General features: G+C 42.1%; 1 protein-coding gene across 1 annotated transcript in view; it reads right to left on the reverse strand.

Annotated features, from left to right (window-relative positions):
- LOC126282418 (A disintegrin and metalloproteinase with thrombospondin motifs 7-like) overlaps positions 1-18,197 on the reverse strand; it is a 488,845-nt gene that overhangs the window by 413,184 nt on the left and 57,464 nt on the right. The window lies entirely within an intron of this gene.

The raw sequence follows: 18,197 nt of genomic DNA on the forward strand, positions 1-18,197 counted from the left end.
CGGAAAACCTAAATCAGGATGGCCGGACGCGGGATTGAACCGTCGTCCTCCCGAATGCGAGTCTGATAATGGGATACAGTGACACATACAATATTGTTTCTCATAGTTCTGCGACATACTCTGCTAAACTAGTTTCGCTGTTAGTGACACTAACTTTGTAGTACAAAAACAATAATTTGAAGTAAATTGACGCTTTTCCTTTTAAGAAAGCTGCACTGTGCTGTTTTTATTCTGTGTTTGTAATATCGCTTTAGTTGAGATATAAATAATTTAGTCAGAGCGTTATGATTTAAGCAACGTATTACAGCTAAAACCATATAGCACCATTATGAACCACAGAGTAAACTTCTTATCGAACGGTGAAAATACAGTAATTTACTCTAGTTGAAAATTTCCAAAAGACATATGCAGAGGAGACGCCAAGATGATATTTCTGAATAGGCTGTAAAGGTCGCTTAATAACAACTGGCGATAAAACACACAAAATCAATTGACAAGCACAAGAAAATACAGTACTAATGTACACAGTATATAGCACATGTGTTACACTTTTCTAAATTGGTTGGTTGAAAGTATTTGAAAGTACGGCTTAATCCCCGTTTTCCGTCGTGACCCGTGAGTGCAAAATGTAACCTAAATTATGAGCAGGAGAAGTGTCGTAAGCTCTAAGGGTATTTTGCTTGTATCCAACAATATATGATCGTGTGACTGATCGTAACAGCTTCCGTTAACGAAATATTTAACGAGCGCTTATGCAGTGACGCTTTACCTGGAGATTAGTGGTTCATGTCCTGCCGGTGGAAGAAATTTTAATCACCAGTACCGTAAAGCAAGTGGAAGCTACATGATGGTGCACATCTGTAGCATCTATCGATCGCTGTATTAGCTATCTACGCACATTCTACAACATGTATCCTTCAATAGCTGCGTGCACTACTGAATACTGTATGGCACTAAGTAGCGATGTCTAGGTATAACTAATTAATTGACTCACTCGTAGCATGTTCAGTTGTAATGTTCGCTATCTGTGGTGAAAAGACTGTCGCCTTTCTTGGCTATCATCAACTCACCTCATCCAATCCCAAAGGTGATAACGCTCACGACCGTTACAGCGTGTCTTTAAAGCAAAGTTGATTTGTAGCGTCATAGTGGCGTTACTAGCGCCACGCTTATGTGACTGATGCGAAATCTGAATAGACATCATGTTTTAGATGTATAAACACGCCTACCAACTTTCGTGATGTCGCACAACTCCTCCTTGGTGTTGCGACATGTTCGACAGAACGGACGCCATTGAAATACATACATGGCTCAGTACAGTTCTGTAGCTTTTCGGTCACAAGCCATGTCATCGTGCACTCACTCTAAAGCTGGCACTCCAACGAAGATGGCGTTACGATACACACTCATGCACAGGTATGTTTTGAGGCGTACAGAGGTCACAGATCAAAAGCTCTGGTGGTTGATAAGAAGAGAAAGCGCTTCAGCGAGTGAACGCCGTTTGACAGCTGGGAAAACAAAATAAAAAGGCGGCCGCTGGCGTCCGGGCCTGGCACGTTGCAGGCGGACAGGCAGACATTCCGCAGCTGAGGAATGGCGCGCCGTTTTCGGAAGCTTACACCGGAACCCTCTCCCTGCCACGTCATGTATCATGCGCGGAAAAAAGGACTCCAGATACCAGAGCCGCCGCAGCCGATAAGGGGACGAAAAGAAACGCCTCCAAATACGGCAGAAGGAGCAGGTGCCTGCGGCACTTAACGGACGGGTCGGCTTCGCCGTTAATCTGCGGCCGAACATCACTCCTGGCAAGAAGATTTCTTTTCTGAGCGGCAAGGCGGAAGTGAAATGGTCTGCTTATAAACTATGACGAAGTGCTGAAAAGTAATGCCTCAGAATTTTTTATGTGAAAACTCAAAGCTTTTTAAACAAAACAAACGTTTTTTTATGTTCTACATCTTTATGATTCATGTCTACCAGGTGTACCGGTATGAAATAAGCGTTTTTTTGTGAAAATGAAACACTAATTTTGAATTGAAAAGTAAAAACATTTTATTCAAAGTACTGACCGTTGCTTTCTATACATTTTCATCACCTTTCTGGCAATCTGTGGACACCACGCCAATAGAAATGTTCGTCTTTTGAAGCAAATCAGACAGATACCCAATTTTCGACTTCTTCGTAGGAATCGAAGAGTTCCTCAGCGAATGCGTATCCCATTGATGGAAACAAATGGTAGTCGGAAGGGGCCAAGTCTGGTGAATACGGAGGGTGGGGTAGCAGCGCCCAGCCAAGTGTTTTGATTTATCCCGAACCTGTTTTGCTTTGTGCACAGGTGCATTGTCGTGTAAAAAAATTACTTTGCCGTGTCTTCTGGCCCATTCTGGTCTTTTTTTCGATCAATGCATAGTTCAAATTGATCATTTGTTGTCTGTAGCGATTAGTATTAACAGTTTCACCGGGTGTTAGAGGCTCATGATACACCACACCTTTCTGATCCCACCAAACACAGAGCATTGTCTTCTTGCCGAATAGATCTGGTTTTGCAGTCGATGTTGATGGATGTCCCGGATTAACCCATGATTTTTCCCCGTTTAGGATTCTTAAAATAAATCTATTTTTCATCGCTAGTAACAATTCGATGCAAAATCGATTTTCTATCATCTCTTTGACGCAAAATTTGACAAACGGTTTTTCGGTTTTCCACCTGTCTTTCATTCAGTTCATGTGGCACCTATTTTCCACACTTTTGGATCCTTCCCATAGCTTTCAAACGGTCAGAAATCGTTTGTTGTGCAACATTTAGCATTGCTGCCATTTGCTTCTGACTGAAAGTATCATCTTCATCCAATATTGCTTGCAATTCGGCGTCTTCGAACTTTTTGGGTGGTCTTCCACGTTCTTATTTCTGAACCGTTGAAACCATCTTTTGCATGTTGCTTCTGATAGAGCATGATCACCATATGCCTCGACAAGCATTCGATGCGACGCTCATTTCATACCGGTACACCTGGTATCTATTTGCCAACATAGCCACCGTATCGAGAAACACATTTCTTCCAACGAGAGAATAGTTTGTCACTACAAAATATTTGATATCCTTGACGGAGTCGTAACCTCACCTCTGCTTGCACCACTTCATCACTATCAAAGGGAAGTCCTCTAAGGTGTTCTGTAAGTTTTAGAAACATAGCCGGCCGCGGTGACCGAGCGGTTCTAGGCGCTTCAGTCTGGAACCTCGCGACTGCTATGGTCGCAGGTATGTGGTCGTATGCGCTCGTATGTGGTCTGGTAGCGTCATGCTAAAACAGAGGGTGCTCCATGTGTCGACGAACTCTTCGAATTCGTGCCTTTCGTTTTCTGAGGGTCTCGCAGTAGCATGAAATGTTTATGGTGGTCCCTTGAGGTATGACTTCCAGCTGCACAACACCATAAACATCCCAGAACGTTATGAGCTTGACTTTGCCTGCTGATGCCATCGTCTTGAACTTCTTAGGCGTCGTAGATACTTTGTTTTCAGGGTCAAAATGCCGAACCCACTTTCATCACCGATCACAACGTTGTTAAGGAACCCACCTCCTTCACACTCGAAACGCAACAGAAATTGTTGGCAGAAGCCAAGTCTCCTCTGTTTCATGTCAGTTGTGAGCATTCGAGGCACCAGCCGTGCATACACAATATTCTATGCCGCAGTTCCGCAACGATGGTCTGTACACGCTCTCGTGATATGCCACACTTACTGGAGACGTCTGTCTTTGCTATCCGACGATTTTCTCTGCTGAGTTCATCAATCAGATTCCGGTGAGTCTCATCGGTTGCTGTACGCGGTTTCCCACTCCGAGCTCCGTCACAGATGTTGAAGCTGGCACCACCGTTTCTTCATTATAAGCACGAACAACCCAACGTCGCACAGCAATGATATCAATACAATTATCACAGCACATTGCTTTCATCCTTCTATGGATTTAAGTTGGAGGCACTTTTCAGCTATTTGAAACTGGATTACAGCCTTCTGCTTCTCACTCACCCATATAGTCAAATTACACATGCCATATTACACGATACAATTTGGAGCCCTCTAATAGCAGATGCTTGCAACTTGTGTCAGCGAAACACTTAAACGCGACCGGGTAGTACACCATTGTTTTGAAAAAGTGAAACACAAACATCGAGAGAAGTCATCACAATGAAATTTATTCCACCGATTAGGGACGTGACACGCTGGGAGTCGTGGCATGGAATCAAAGAGTGCCTGAATATGCTACTGGGGAATACTATGCCACGCGATTTGTATGCGCATCCACAAAGCATCAACTGTGGCTGCAGGAGGGCATGAATGCACAAGTTTCCGACCGACCGCCTCCCAGACATGGTCCATGGGCGACATGTCAGGCGAGGGCAGGCAAGGGAAGCAGAGGAACCCGCCGTTCTTCGAAGAAGGCTTGAAAATACCTCTCCAAATGCGACCGGGCGTTGTCTTGCTGGAATATCGCATGTTGAACAGCCTGTAGGAGGGGCAGTCCCTAGGACTATAAAAACTCCGTGATGTAGCGGTAGCTGTTCAGACTGCCCTCAAGACGAAGGAGCCGAGATCATGTATTATAGGTGACGGTGCAGCGGACCATCACACTTCGCGTTTGTCCACTATGACGCTCAATGATACGATCTGCCCAACTGCGTTCACCACTGCGGCATCGAACGCGTATGTAGCCATAACTGCGGGACAAGCTGAAACGGGCTTGTCCGAAAAGACTACACTTCGTTCTCAGCTCACCAGTGTCGGCGTTCATGTGCTCATTGCAATCTGCAGCGTTGGTGCGTTCTGGTCAACGGAAGCAGACGCAATGGCTTTCTTGTCATCAGTCCAACGAGTGGAAGACGGCATCGAACGGTCGATGCTGACTTGCCCACACCTGTTGCAGAGCTCTAAGTCGCGCAAACAATGTGGACAAAGCTGTTGTGTCCGTTATGGCCAAGCGGCAAGGTGGCGATCATCTCGAGCGGTGGTCACATTGTTTCGCCCATTACCCTGTCGGCGCTGTGTATGGCCCTCTTCTCTCCACTGGTTCCACAGAGGCCTCACTTTTAAGACAGCGTGTCCTGTACGAGCCGCAATGTCACAGAACGACGGGACCAGCTCCCGGAGACCAACCATTCTACATCTACATCTACATCTACATGACTACTCTGCAATTCACATTTAAGTTCTTGGCAGAGGGTTCATCGAACCACAATCATACTATCTCTCTACTATTCCACTCCCGAACAGCGAGCGGGAAAAACGAACACCTAAACCTTTCTGCTCGAGCTCTGATTTCTCTTATTTTATTTTGATGATCATTCCTACCTATGTAGGTTGGGCTCAACAAAATATTTTCGCATTCGGAAGAGAAAGTTGGTGACTGAAATTTCGTAAAAAGGTCTCGCCGCGACGAAAAAGTCTATGCTGTAATGACTTCCATCCCAACTCGTGTATCATATCTGCCACACTCTCTCCCCTATAACGCGATAATACAAAACGAGCTGCCCTTTTTTGCACCCTTTCGATATCCTCCGTCAATCCCACCTGGTAAGGATCCCACACCGCGCAGCAATATTCTAACAAAGGACGAACGAGTGTAGTGTAAGCTGTCTCTTTAGTGGACTTGTTGCATCTTCTAAGTGTCCTGCCAATGAAACGCAACCTTTGGCTCGCCTTCCCGACAATATTATCTATGTGGTCCTTCCAACTGAAGTTGTTCGTAATTTTAACACCCAGGTACTTAGTTGAATTGACAGCCTAGAGAATTGTACTATTTATCGAGTAATCGAATTCCAACGGATTTCTTTTCGAACTCATGTGGATCATCTCACACTTTTCGTTATTTAGCGTCAACTGCCACCTGACACACCATACAGCAATCTTTTCTAAATCGCTTTGCAGCTGATACTGGTCTTCGGATGACCTTACTAGACGGTAAATTACAGCATCATCTGCGAACAGTCTAAGAGAACTGCTCAGATTGTCACCCAGGTCATTTATATAGATGAGGAACAGTAGAGGTCCCAGGACGCTTCCCTGGGGAACACCTGATATCACTTCAGTTTTACTCGATGATTTGCCGTCTATTACTACGAACTGCGACCTTCCTGACAGGAAATCACGAATCCAGTCGCACAACTGAGACGATACCCCATAGCTCCGCAGCTTGATTAGAAGTCGCTTGTGAGGAACGGTGTCAAAAGCTTTCCGGAAATCTAGAAATACGGAATCAACTTGAGATCCCCTGTCGATAGCGGCCATTACTTCGTACGAATAAAGAGCTAGCTGCGTTGCACAAGAGCGATGTTTTCTGAAGCCATGCTGATTACATGTCAATAGATCGTTCCCTTCGAGGTGATTCATAATGTTTGAATACAGTATATGCTCCAAAACCCTACTGCAAACCGACGTCAATGATGTAGGTCTGTAGTTAAATGGATTACTCTGTCCCGTTCGAACCCAGTTAGATACCGAAATCATCCTGTGATGTCGTCGAGGCACAGGAACACTTGGTTATACGTTTTCACTTCCTATGACGGCTCCACCGCGACTGGGCGTTGTGTAACACTGACCTGCCCGGTCACGGAAGAGAGCTCTGTTGGGTATACGTGCATGCCACCTGTTTGCCATTTACTTCATTTATTATGGGTCCGCTGTTTTACTCTTCCTCTTATAGTGCCGCGTTGCAGACCATTGCTTCAGAGTGTTTTACTTTTCAAACATAGTAGCGTACTTATGGAATGTAACACCTCAACCGATACTGAGAGCAGAATGAAAAATTCGAAACAGAAACGACATTCAGAACTGCAGACTAAAGTATGACCTATTGAACAGTTGTTGCATATATTAATGCAACCTGTACGTCTTCCATGGGTATGCTCGACAGAGATACAGTGTTACTGTGGACCTAAAAGAAAAACGATAATCTTGTATAGGTCCATGGCTAAACTTTATTACAGCAGACGTAGTTGTGAGTGCATTTGTACGACTGTGTTAACTGTAATCCCATAGGCATCCGCAAGGGAGCATTAAGCGATGGGGCAAGAGGGGAAACTTCCGCCCTCCTAGACTTTGGACAGGCTTTTTATTCATTACAAAATTATTTCGAATTTCTAGAAACGATTATCTTGGACGTTACTAAACAGCAGATTAACATTGATTAGCATGATGGGAAGCACTGTCACTTTAACAATGACTACCTGTCTTTTGTTTATTCTTAGGAGAAATTACGTTGGTCCCTTGGAGCAGTGGCAGTTCCGGCGTTATTCTGCAGTCAAGACGGATATGAACCTTTACAGAACAGTGCTAAAATGGTGTCCTCAATCTTTTCTTTGCCTCTTTCTCGTACAATGTTTACCGATGAGCGGGAAGGAACCGGTACCACTTTGTGATGAGAGGATTCTTTGGTAAACGCAAACATGGTACCAGTATACATATGCTCATCATGTGTCCTCAGCTTCTTCAAGAACGCCCCTCTTCTTACTGCACAACGGAAAATCAGTAGTAGTTTATCGTTTGTCTTTGTACAAAGAAGGCCCGTGATGGTTTGCGAATTCTTCGTTCGGCTTTACACGGCAGAAATATTGCAGTAGACACTGAAGATCACAACTGGGGGTGTACTTAATTTATGAAATGAAACTAAATAGTTCCAGAGACCTTTATAAGTCTCAAACATCAATGATGAATATATACAGACTAAAGCGATTAATGAAAATTTATACCAAGGCTGGGATTCGAACTCAGGTCTCCTGGCCGGCCGGCGTGGCCGTGCGGTTCTAGGCGCTTCAGTCTGGAACCGCGTGACCGCTACGGTCGCAGGTTCGAATCCTGCCTCGGGCATGGATGTTTGTGATGTCCTTAGGTTCCTGCCCGAAGCAGGATTCGAACCTGCGACCGTAGCGGTTACTCGCTTCCAGACTGAAGCGCCTAGAACCGCACAGCCACACCGGCCGGCCCCAAGTAGTCAACAAGGCGCTATGGAAGGTGGCTTCATAATCCTGTGGCCTGTGTTTGCATAGAATAGACTGTATCGTCTTGTCCAGCTGAACCGTTCTTTGACTGAAAATGGTTATGCTGAGCAACGTGTAGACCATTTTCAGCCGTTTATGGACTTCATAATACCAAACAACGATGGAATTTTTATGGATGACAATGCGCAATGTCACTGGGCCACAGTTGTTTGCGATTGGTTTGAAGAACATTCTGGACAATTCGAGCGAATGACTTGGCCACCCATATCGCCCGGCATGAATTCCATCGAAATTTAAGAGACATAATCGAGAGGTCAGTTCGTGCACAAAATCATGCACCGGCAACACTTTCGCAATTGTGGACGGCTATAGAGGCAGCATGGCTCTGCATTTCTGCAGGGGACTTGTAATGATTTGATGAGTCCATGCCACGTCCATTTGCTGACCTACGCTGTGCAAAATGAGGTCCGACACGGTATTCCGAGGTATCCCATGACTTATGACATGTCAATCAATATTCACATGGCACTATTTCACGTTGTTGAACGCTTCTACGTTGACGTCTTTTTTGGGCTCTAAACATGGTCCGGGTGAGTCTTTAGGAAATTGGGATAATGTCTTCTTTTTTTGGGTTTCACAAGTGTTTCAGCTTGAAAGTGCAGAAATGCAACTCTCTGAACTCTCAGAATCGCAAACTCTAAAGAATTTAACCTTTCTTCCAATCTTTTGTTCTACACAGCTGTTTTTTTTTTTTTGTGTCGCCGATTTCAGAGCAATTGAAATAACTGGCGTGGCAAATATCGTGAAATGTGGGATGCGAGGTTGCCAACTAAAAGCATTACGTTTGCAACAACGCTAGATATCTTCTAATAATTTCAAATTAGAATGGTTATTATCAACTGCTTTATTCGTAGTTACTTGTTGGTTGTTTTGAATTAAAACGTGTTAATGTTTGATCGAAATCATGCAAAGAAAGAATTGTGTCTTTAGTGAGAAATTACAAAATCGATTCCTGACTTTAGGCCTGGAAGAATCAACTCCGAGGCAAATATCTTATCTCTCCGTCTGGTACATTCGTTCTAGTTGCCAATAAAGGTGAGATTTATTATCTTGCGACCTTTTGTACGTAAAGACCGTGCTATGACATTGGAAATTCGCCTATAATAGCTCAGCTTTTGTTATACTGAACAACTTATAATACATCTATATCCACATGGACACTCTGCAAATCACACTTAAGTACCTGGCAGAGAGTTCATCGAACCATCTTCACAATGATTCTCTATTATTCCATTCTAGAACAGCGTGCGGAGAAAACGAACACCTAAATCTTTCCGTGCGGGCTCTCATTCCCCTTATTTTATTATGATGATCGTTTCGCCTTCTATGTGTCGGCATCAACAAAATATTTTCGCATTCGGAGGAGAAATTTCGTAGTCGGAATTTCGTGAGAAAATACCGCCGCAACGAGAGAGGCCTTTGTTTTATTAATGTGCACTCCAAATTCTGTATCATGTCCGTGACAGTTTCTCCCCTATTTCTCTTTGAACTTTCTCCGTTAACCCAATCAGTAGGGGTCTCAAACCGTGCAGCAGTACTCCAAACAACGTCGATGAAACGTGGTAGAGTTGTAGCTTTTTCTAAGTGTTCTGACAATAAAACGCACTATTTGGTTCGCCTTCCCCACAAAATTTTCTGTGTCTTCTTTCCAATTTAAGTTGTTCGTAATTGTACCTCCCAGGTATTTAGTTAAATTTACGGGCTTCATATTTGACTGATTTATCGTGTAACCGAAGTTTAACGGATTCATTTTGGCACTCATGTGGATGAGCTCACACTTTTCATTATTTAAGGCTCAAAAGGGGTTGAAATGGCTCTGAGCACTATGGGACTCAACATCTGAGGTCATCAGTCCCCTAGAACTTAGAGCTACTTAAACCTAACTAACCTAAAGACATCACACACATCCATGCCCGAGGCAGGATTCGAACCTGCGACCGTAGCAGTTTCGCGGTTCCGGATTACAGAGCCTAGAACCGCTCGCCCACCGCGGCTGGCAATTTAAGGTCAAATGCCAATTTTCGCACCATTCAGATATCTTTTCTAAATCGTTTTGCGATTTTATTTATCTTCTGATGACTCAACTAGGCGATAAACGACAGAATCGTCTGCAAACAGCATAAGAAGCAGCAAGCTCATAGTGTTTATATAGATTGTTACTATAGATAAGGAACAGCAAAGGGCCTGAACACTACCGTGGCGAGCGTCAGAAATCACTTCTGTTTTATTCAATGACTCTCCGACAATTACCGCTAACTGTGACCTTTCCGACAGGAAATCGCGAATCCAGTTGTATAACTGAGACGACATTCCACAAGCACGCGATTTGATTACAAGCCGCTTTTGAGGTAGGGTGTTAAAATACTTCTGGAAATCTACAAACACGGAACCAATCTGGAATCCCTTGTCGATACACTCAACGCTTCGTGTGAGTCAAGAGCTAGTTCTGTTTCAGAAAAACGACGTTTTCTAAATCCTCGTAGACTGTGTGTCAATAGACCGTTCTCTTTGAGGTAATTCATAATGTTCGAACACAATATATGTTCCAAACTCCTACTGCATATCGACGTTAATGATATGTGCCTGTAATTTAGTGGATTACTCCTATTCCCTTTCTTGAATATTGATAAGACCTGCGCAACTTGCCAGTCTTTGGGTACGTATCTATCATCGAGGGAGCGGTTGTATTTGATTGTTACGTATGGAGCTATTGTAACAGCATAATCTGAAAGGAACATAACTGGTATTCAGTATGGACCGGAAGACTTGCTTTTATTAAGTAATTTAAGCTGCTTCACTACTCGGAGGTATTTACTGCCAAGTTATTTACGTTGACAGTTATTCTTGATTCGAATTCTGGAATATTTACTTCGTCTTCTTTGGTGAAGGAATTTCGGAAGGCTGTGTTTAGTAACTCTGCTTTGGCAGCACCGTCTTCGATATTATTTCTGTTGCTATCACGCACAGCAGGCATTGATTGCGTATTGCCGCTAACATATTTTACGCAGGACCAGAATCTCTTTGGATTTTCTGCCCGGTTTCAAGACAAAGTTTCGTTGTGGAAACCATTATAAGCATCTCTCATTGAAGTTCGCCCTAAATTTCGAACTTCTGTAAAAGATCGTCAGTCTTGGAGATTTAGCGTTCGTTGAAATTTGGCATGCTTTTTTCTTTGTTTCTGTGACAGTGTATGGCCTGTTTTGTGTACCATGGGGAATCAGCTTCGTCATTTGATAATTTATTTGGTATAAATCTCTCAACTGTTTGCGATACTATTTCTTTGAATTCAAGCCACATCTGGTCTGCACTTTCAGTGCTAATTAGGAAGGGGCGGAGACTATCTCTGGAAGTTATCGAGCCAATTTTTCCCTACTTTTTTGAATAGATATATTTTTCGTTTATTTTTGAAGGATTTGTGGAGTTACAGTATTGTCTCATTAGGATAACCCTGTGTTCACTAATCCCTGTACCCGTTGTGATGCTCGTCAATATCTCAGATTTATTTGTTGCTGATAGGTCAAGTGTATTTTCACAACTATTTTTTTTTTCTTTTCGAGTGGGCTCATGAACTAACTGCTGGAAATAATTTCCAGAGAATGTGTTTAGCATAATTTCGGATGATGTTTTATCATTATCTCCGGATTTAAACATGAATTTTCACCAACGTTTCGAGGGTAAATTGAAGTTTCACCAACGTATCGAGGGTAAATTGAAGTTACCACCAACTGTAATTGTATGAAGTAGCTACGTGTTTGATTATATTCGAGTTTCCTTTGAAACTTTCAGCAATTGTATTAGCTTTGGGAAGCTGTTAAAAGGATCCAGGTATTATTTTATTTTGGTTGCTAAGAATTACCTCAACCCATACACATAGCTCACAGAAATTTTCTACTTCAATTTCGATAAACATAAACTACTTCTAACAGCAACAAACAAGACACTGCCAACTGTATTTAGCCTATCCTTTTTTAATCCCATTAAGTCCTTCGGAAAAATTTTGGCTGAACTTACCTTTAGTCTGCTTTCAGTGCCTATAACGGTTTGAGCATCAGTGCTTTCTATTAGCACTGGAGCTCTGGTGCTTCTCCAGCACAATTACAACAATTTACATCGTAATGGTTCCTAGATCTATGGTATCCCTGTATTCTACCTTCAACCTTTGAAAATGAAGCCCTTTTTGTGTTTCCCCAGACTCTCTAACATAAAACCGCGCAGTCCACGCTACGCAGTCCCCGCTACCCTTGTAGCCGCCTCCTGTATATAATTTGTATAATTATTATTTTGCAGGGAGTCGGACCTAGAAGAAGTGGTACTGATGCAGGACACACATTAGATATTGATTCCATAATATTAAAAATATGTCATTATTTTTCTATTTACACAACACTTTGGTCAAATTGTACTTGTACAACATTGGCAATTATTTAGTCATTCTAAGAGTAGGTGACTGTCTCTTTTCCATTGTGTTACAACACTAATTGAAATGTATCGTGCACTGAAATCATATTTAATTGCTCAGGATGCAATCCCAATTTTGACTGAAATATTTTTTTCGACATGAGTTTAGTGAAGCACGGTTATGGTTTATTCATTTTCGTATGTCGTTATTTCACCGTAGTATTTTAGCCTAGGAAAAAAGAGAAAAATTCACTTGTAGAAGTAATATACATTCTAGAGTGTCTGTTGAATGTTCTTCAAGGAAGACAAGGAATTTCAGATCTTTGAAGTTAAAAATAATTTATAGTATAAAGAGGGATGAAGTTTATAATTCTGAATGTGATATACTAGAAGGAGAAATAGCACAACAACTAAAAATCTTTACTAATGGTTGGTTGAGTATCAAGAGTTATTAGTGTTTACATCGATGGGTTTGAAGACTTTTCCAAACTAAGAAGATGCGGAAAAAACAATTCTGTATCTAAAAGATAAACTTAATATTAAAATATATGATATAACGTCCTTTCATCAGTTCTGCATTTTTCTGCCTTTTTTGACGAACCTGGCTAATGTTAATGGAGGCGATCCTTCGATTGCGAAAACATTCTGTTGGCACCTATCTACGTAGGGATAAATGGTCATCATGATAAAATAAGAGAAATCACGGCCTGCACAGAAAAATTCAAGTGCTCGTTTTTACCGCCTGCCGTTCGAGAGTGAAACGGTAGAGAGACAGCTTGAAGGTGGTTCATTGAGCCCTCTGCCAGGCACTTTATCGTGAATAGCAGAGTAATCACGTAGATGTAGATGTAGCTGCTGTCAAATGGTATTTGGTGTAGGTATTACTAAGAGACAAAGAATGTTGGTTGTTTCCAGAGCTACTAAAAACTGCAGAGTTTTTCTTTGCTATTTCTAGACACGTACTAGTGTAGAAAGGATTTTTTCACTAGCAAACAATCCGTGGACCTAATGTAGAAACAGACTCAGTGTTGAGTCTGCTAAGGGGATTGTAAGTGTGCGATATAATTATAAGGATTACACTTATTTACAATTTTATGATTATTTGTTGCAAAAGAAGAAATTACTTCCAGAAATTTGATCTTCAAATAAATAGCTGAGTACTTCAGATACTTATGATATAGATTTTTATAGTTAGTATTAAAATCTGTCACAAATTATTGTACCGTAGCATGATTCAATAAATTGATATGAAATGCTACTTATTATACATGTTCCAGCTGCAAACCATTCACAGCAGTATAAACAGTACAGATATTTTCATGATGTGAGAGTGTGTACATTGGGTTGGTGCATAAGTTCGTAGACTTTTCGCATTAAATGGACTAAACACAACAGATACAAATAACGTCATCAATAATATATTCTCCTTCACTATTTACAGCAGTCTTCCAACGCTGTGGTGGCTGTCGCAATCGGTGGTTTTGGGACGAAGAATTCTTTGAAGACTGTTCGATAGAGAGCGGAAAAGGTGAAAATCTGAGGGTGCAACATCAGGTGACTAAGGAGGGTGCAGGGATGGCTTCCCAACCTAACTCCTGAATAGCGTCGTCGTTATTATTATTTTTTCTTCAGTCTAGCAGAATGGGGACGGGCATTATAGTGGATTAGCATCACTTCACGCAGTATTCCTGGTCGTTGTTCTTGGATTGCGTCTGCAAGACACCTTAGTCATTGACAGTAAATGTGAGCAGCAATGGTTACACTTGGGGGAAGCAATTCGTAGTACAACACACCAGCACTATTCGACCAGACCCATAACGTTATCTTTTGTGGATGCGCGCAGTTCTTTGTACGGGAAGTTTCTGCTTTGTTTGGGATCATCCATTATTGCATTTTCTGTATGTTAGAATAAAAACACCGTTTCACCTCACCAGTAACGATACTGGCTAGGAAAAGTCGGAGCTGTTCACGATCCAATTGACGACGAGCAAGGAGAGATGCACATATGCAAACCGCTGCTTTTTGTGATCTTGACTTAGAGTATGCAGTACCCACACACTCGATTTACGAAACTTCCCCACTGCATGAAAATGTCGTACGATGGTGGCAATGATCGCAGTTCGTCACATTTACCAGCTCTCGAGTAGAGTGACTCTGATCATTGTGGAGTAATGCGTTTAAACGATCTTTATCAACCCCCCGAACGACTTCCTGAACGTCGAGAATCACTAATGTTGATACAATCCTCCTTGAAACGCGCAAACCATTTTCTTTCCGTGCTCTGCCCAATGGCATTATTCCCATAAACGGCGCAAATCTTTCTGAGAGCCTCCACAGCCGTCATCCATATATTGAACTCAAACAGAAGAATACGTAGAAAATGTTTAGATTTCTCCACTTGGCACTCCATTTTCTAGGGTCCACAGCTGCACTCATTATCTCCAAATGACAAAATGACAATATGTAAACTCAAAGAGCAACAGTAACTATAAATAAAAAAATTCGAATCGATAAATAAACCCATAGCAACCGGATATAAACATGCAAAACAAAAACATTATAAACTAATGCAGAAACCTAATAATTTATCTCAATGCCACCGAGGTAAATGCCGAGTAATCTATAACACTCCCGCAAATTTTATAAGAATCTATCAGTGTCCTCTTCTTTGAAGACTGTTATCTGTTAACCTGAACTGAAAAAATGAAATGAAATTATCGTATGCCACTGATGGCCAGGAGTCGCCTTCGCCCCCCCCCCCCTCTCCCCCCTCCCTCCGCGTGAGGAAGTTCGGCCGGCGATTTGCAGATCTTTCCAGTTGACACGAAACTGGGCGAATTGTGTGTCGATGACGAGGACAACGTAACGCACCCAGTCCCCGAGCGGAGAAAATCTCTGATCCGGGCGGGAATCGAACCGGAGCTTACGGCTTGGGAGTAAGATGAATTGACCTCTAACTTAAGGGAGCGAATCACCCTTGAAACGTCTCTGTGGAGTCGTTTCATAAGGCGCTTTTCGAATTCGGTACAACTTTTTCACTTTACTACCTGATTTTAGCTCAATTCATGAACTCTTCCAGAAAGACTGAGCTTTGAAATAAGGCCTATGGTTTATGATATGTGTGTTTTAATGTGGGGTTTCGGTTTTGTTTTGTGGGAATCGTTGAATTGGTCGTCGTCTGCTGGGAGCAGACGATGTTGCTTCTCGTTCGAAGGAGAGTATAGGATGACCAACTTAGGTTTCCAATACCTGAAGAGAGAGGTTTAGCCATCTTAGTCGAGGGCTGTTTTTGTGTGTGAGGTTGGTAGCGGAGGGCTACCCCTCTGGTAGCTTCCGCTGCACGGGGAGCTGGGTAATCTCGAAAGAGGAAGCGGCACTCTTCAGTGAACGCTTGGTGAGTACGGTTTGTAGCTCTTAAGGGTGGTTTCAGGTGATAGGAATCAGGTTGAGTTAGGACTTCGTTATGTGTGAAGCGAGTTATTTTTTTAATGATTTTTAATTTTATATTTTGCGGAAATTTCTTTTGCCTTTGAGAGTCGATTTTGTGCCACTTGTTTGGTAATCAATTACCCTTCTGGTCCACCACGGCACCGCACTAGTCTTTATTTTAACAGTTTGCTTGCTTAATGAGCTATAATTTCTGGAAGAATATCTGTTCTTTCGTGCGCTTTCTACAAATCAGCACAACAGTTTTATTCGGAATGCTCCACGTACTCTAGTTCGGCCGTTTGCAAGCAGCAGACACAGTTAGTTTGTTAGATAATTATCGCACAGCCCTGTGTATTGGTTAAACCTCTGTCCAGAATAGTGTATGCGTAGAATCGTAATGCAAATCTCACTGAGATATTTGAAACTTCCCCTTAGAAAAGCTTATGAACGATTGTGCTGATAAACTCATTACGTTATTTAATTTTGAAACAGCTGAGCAAACCTGAACGTACTTAGACATTTCTCTCTTTACTTATTCTGATCAACACTAAACTAACACACAATATTTTTAGCACAACGCAATCTGACTTTCAAAAATCCCTACAAAAGAATGGCCCTGACTAACAATAACCTATACCTTTTATGAATCACATACCTCACAAAAACCTTTGTTGCTCGAACTACTGCAATACAGCGAGCGCCAATACTGCCAGCTCAATAAAAGATTCTAACTACTGAAGTCACTAACTACTGATAGGCATAGTTCGCAAATGAAAGATTTTGATAGAGAACAAACAATGTATTTACCTTAATAGTGTTCAAAGTCATAATATATATATATATCAGTTCATGACATCCAGTCTTACAAATTTACTCTCTCTGATGGACACACGTACAGATCATCCGCTCTCAAAACTCCGCCATCTCACTCCCCACATCCACCACTGCGGGCGGCTCACATCCAACTGCGCAACGCTATGCGCTGTTCCATCCAACTGCCCAACACTACAATAGCGAATATTACAACAATCCTAACCAGCCACAGACTGAAGACAGCACAGTCAATGATTTTCATACAGAGCACTACGTAGCGTTACCAACATAAAAACCTAAACAGCCTACTTACATATTTTTATGGTATTAAAGCAAAGGCGATAATAGTATAATTGTCTCCCACCCCCGTCTTCTGTGTTTCTTCTTGCTGTAGTTAAACTGTGCTCTGTTTCATTCTCACGTAATTCTTACTTAAATATTTCGAGTCGGGCACCAGTTATGTGTAGTTAGGATGTGCAACCAAATATTTAGTTACAATAAATACTCTAAGTGAAAGATAAATTCTTTGGTGTCGATCTCACCCCCTTACTACGATTAATAATCCTGATTTAATCAAGTTGCTTCATGCAGGACATGGAATGCTATTTATCTGGCTGTTGTTGTTGTTGCGGTCTTCAGTTCTGATACTGGTTTGATGCAGCTCTCCATACTACTCTATCCTGCGCAAGCTTCTTCATCTCCCAGCAACCTACATCCTTCTGAATCTGCTTAGTGTATTCATCTCTTGGTCTCCCTCTACTACTTTTACCCTCCACACTGCCCTCCAAAACTAAATTGGTGATCCCTTGATGCCTCAGAGCATGTCCTACCAACCGATCCATTCTTCTGGTCAAGTTGTGCCACAAACTTCTCTTCTCACCAATCCTATTAAATACTTCGTCATTAGTTATGTGATCTACCCATCTAATCTTCAGCATTCTTCTGTAGCACCACATTTCGAAAGCTTCTTCTCTTTTCGTCCAAACTATTTATCGTCCATGATTCACTTCCGTACATGGCTACACTCCATACAAATACTTTCATAAATGACTTCCTGACACTTAAATCTATACTCGATGTTAACAAATTTCTCTTCTTCAGAAACGCTTTGCTTGCCATTGACAGTCTACATTTTATATCCTCTCTACTTCGACCATCATCAGTTATTTTGCTCCCCAAATAGCAAAACTCCTTTACTGCTTTAAGTGTCTCACTTCCTAATCTAATTCCCTCAGCATCACCCGACTTAATTCGACTACATTCCATTACCCTCTTTCAAGTCCTTTGTTGTCTCTGACAGAATTACAATGTCATCGGCGAACCTCAAAGTTTTTATTTATTCTACTTGGATTTTAACACCTACTCCGAATTTTTATTTTCTTTCCTTTACTGCTTGCTCAATATACAGATTGCATAACATCGGGGAGAGGCTACAACCCTGTCTTACTCCCTTCCCAACCACTGCTTCCCTTTCATGTTCCTCGGCTCTTATAACTGCCATTTGGTTT

The sequence above is a fragment of the Schistocerca gregaria genome, chromosome 7 (genome assembly GCF_023897955.1).
Source record: "Schistocerca gregaria isolate iqSchGreg1 chromosome 7, iqSchGreg1.2, whole genome shotgun sequence".
Classification (NCBI taxonomy): Eukaryota; Metazoa; Arthropoda; class Insecta; order Orthoptera; family Acrididae; genus Schistocerca; species Schistocerca gregaria.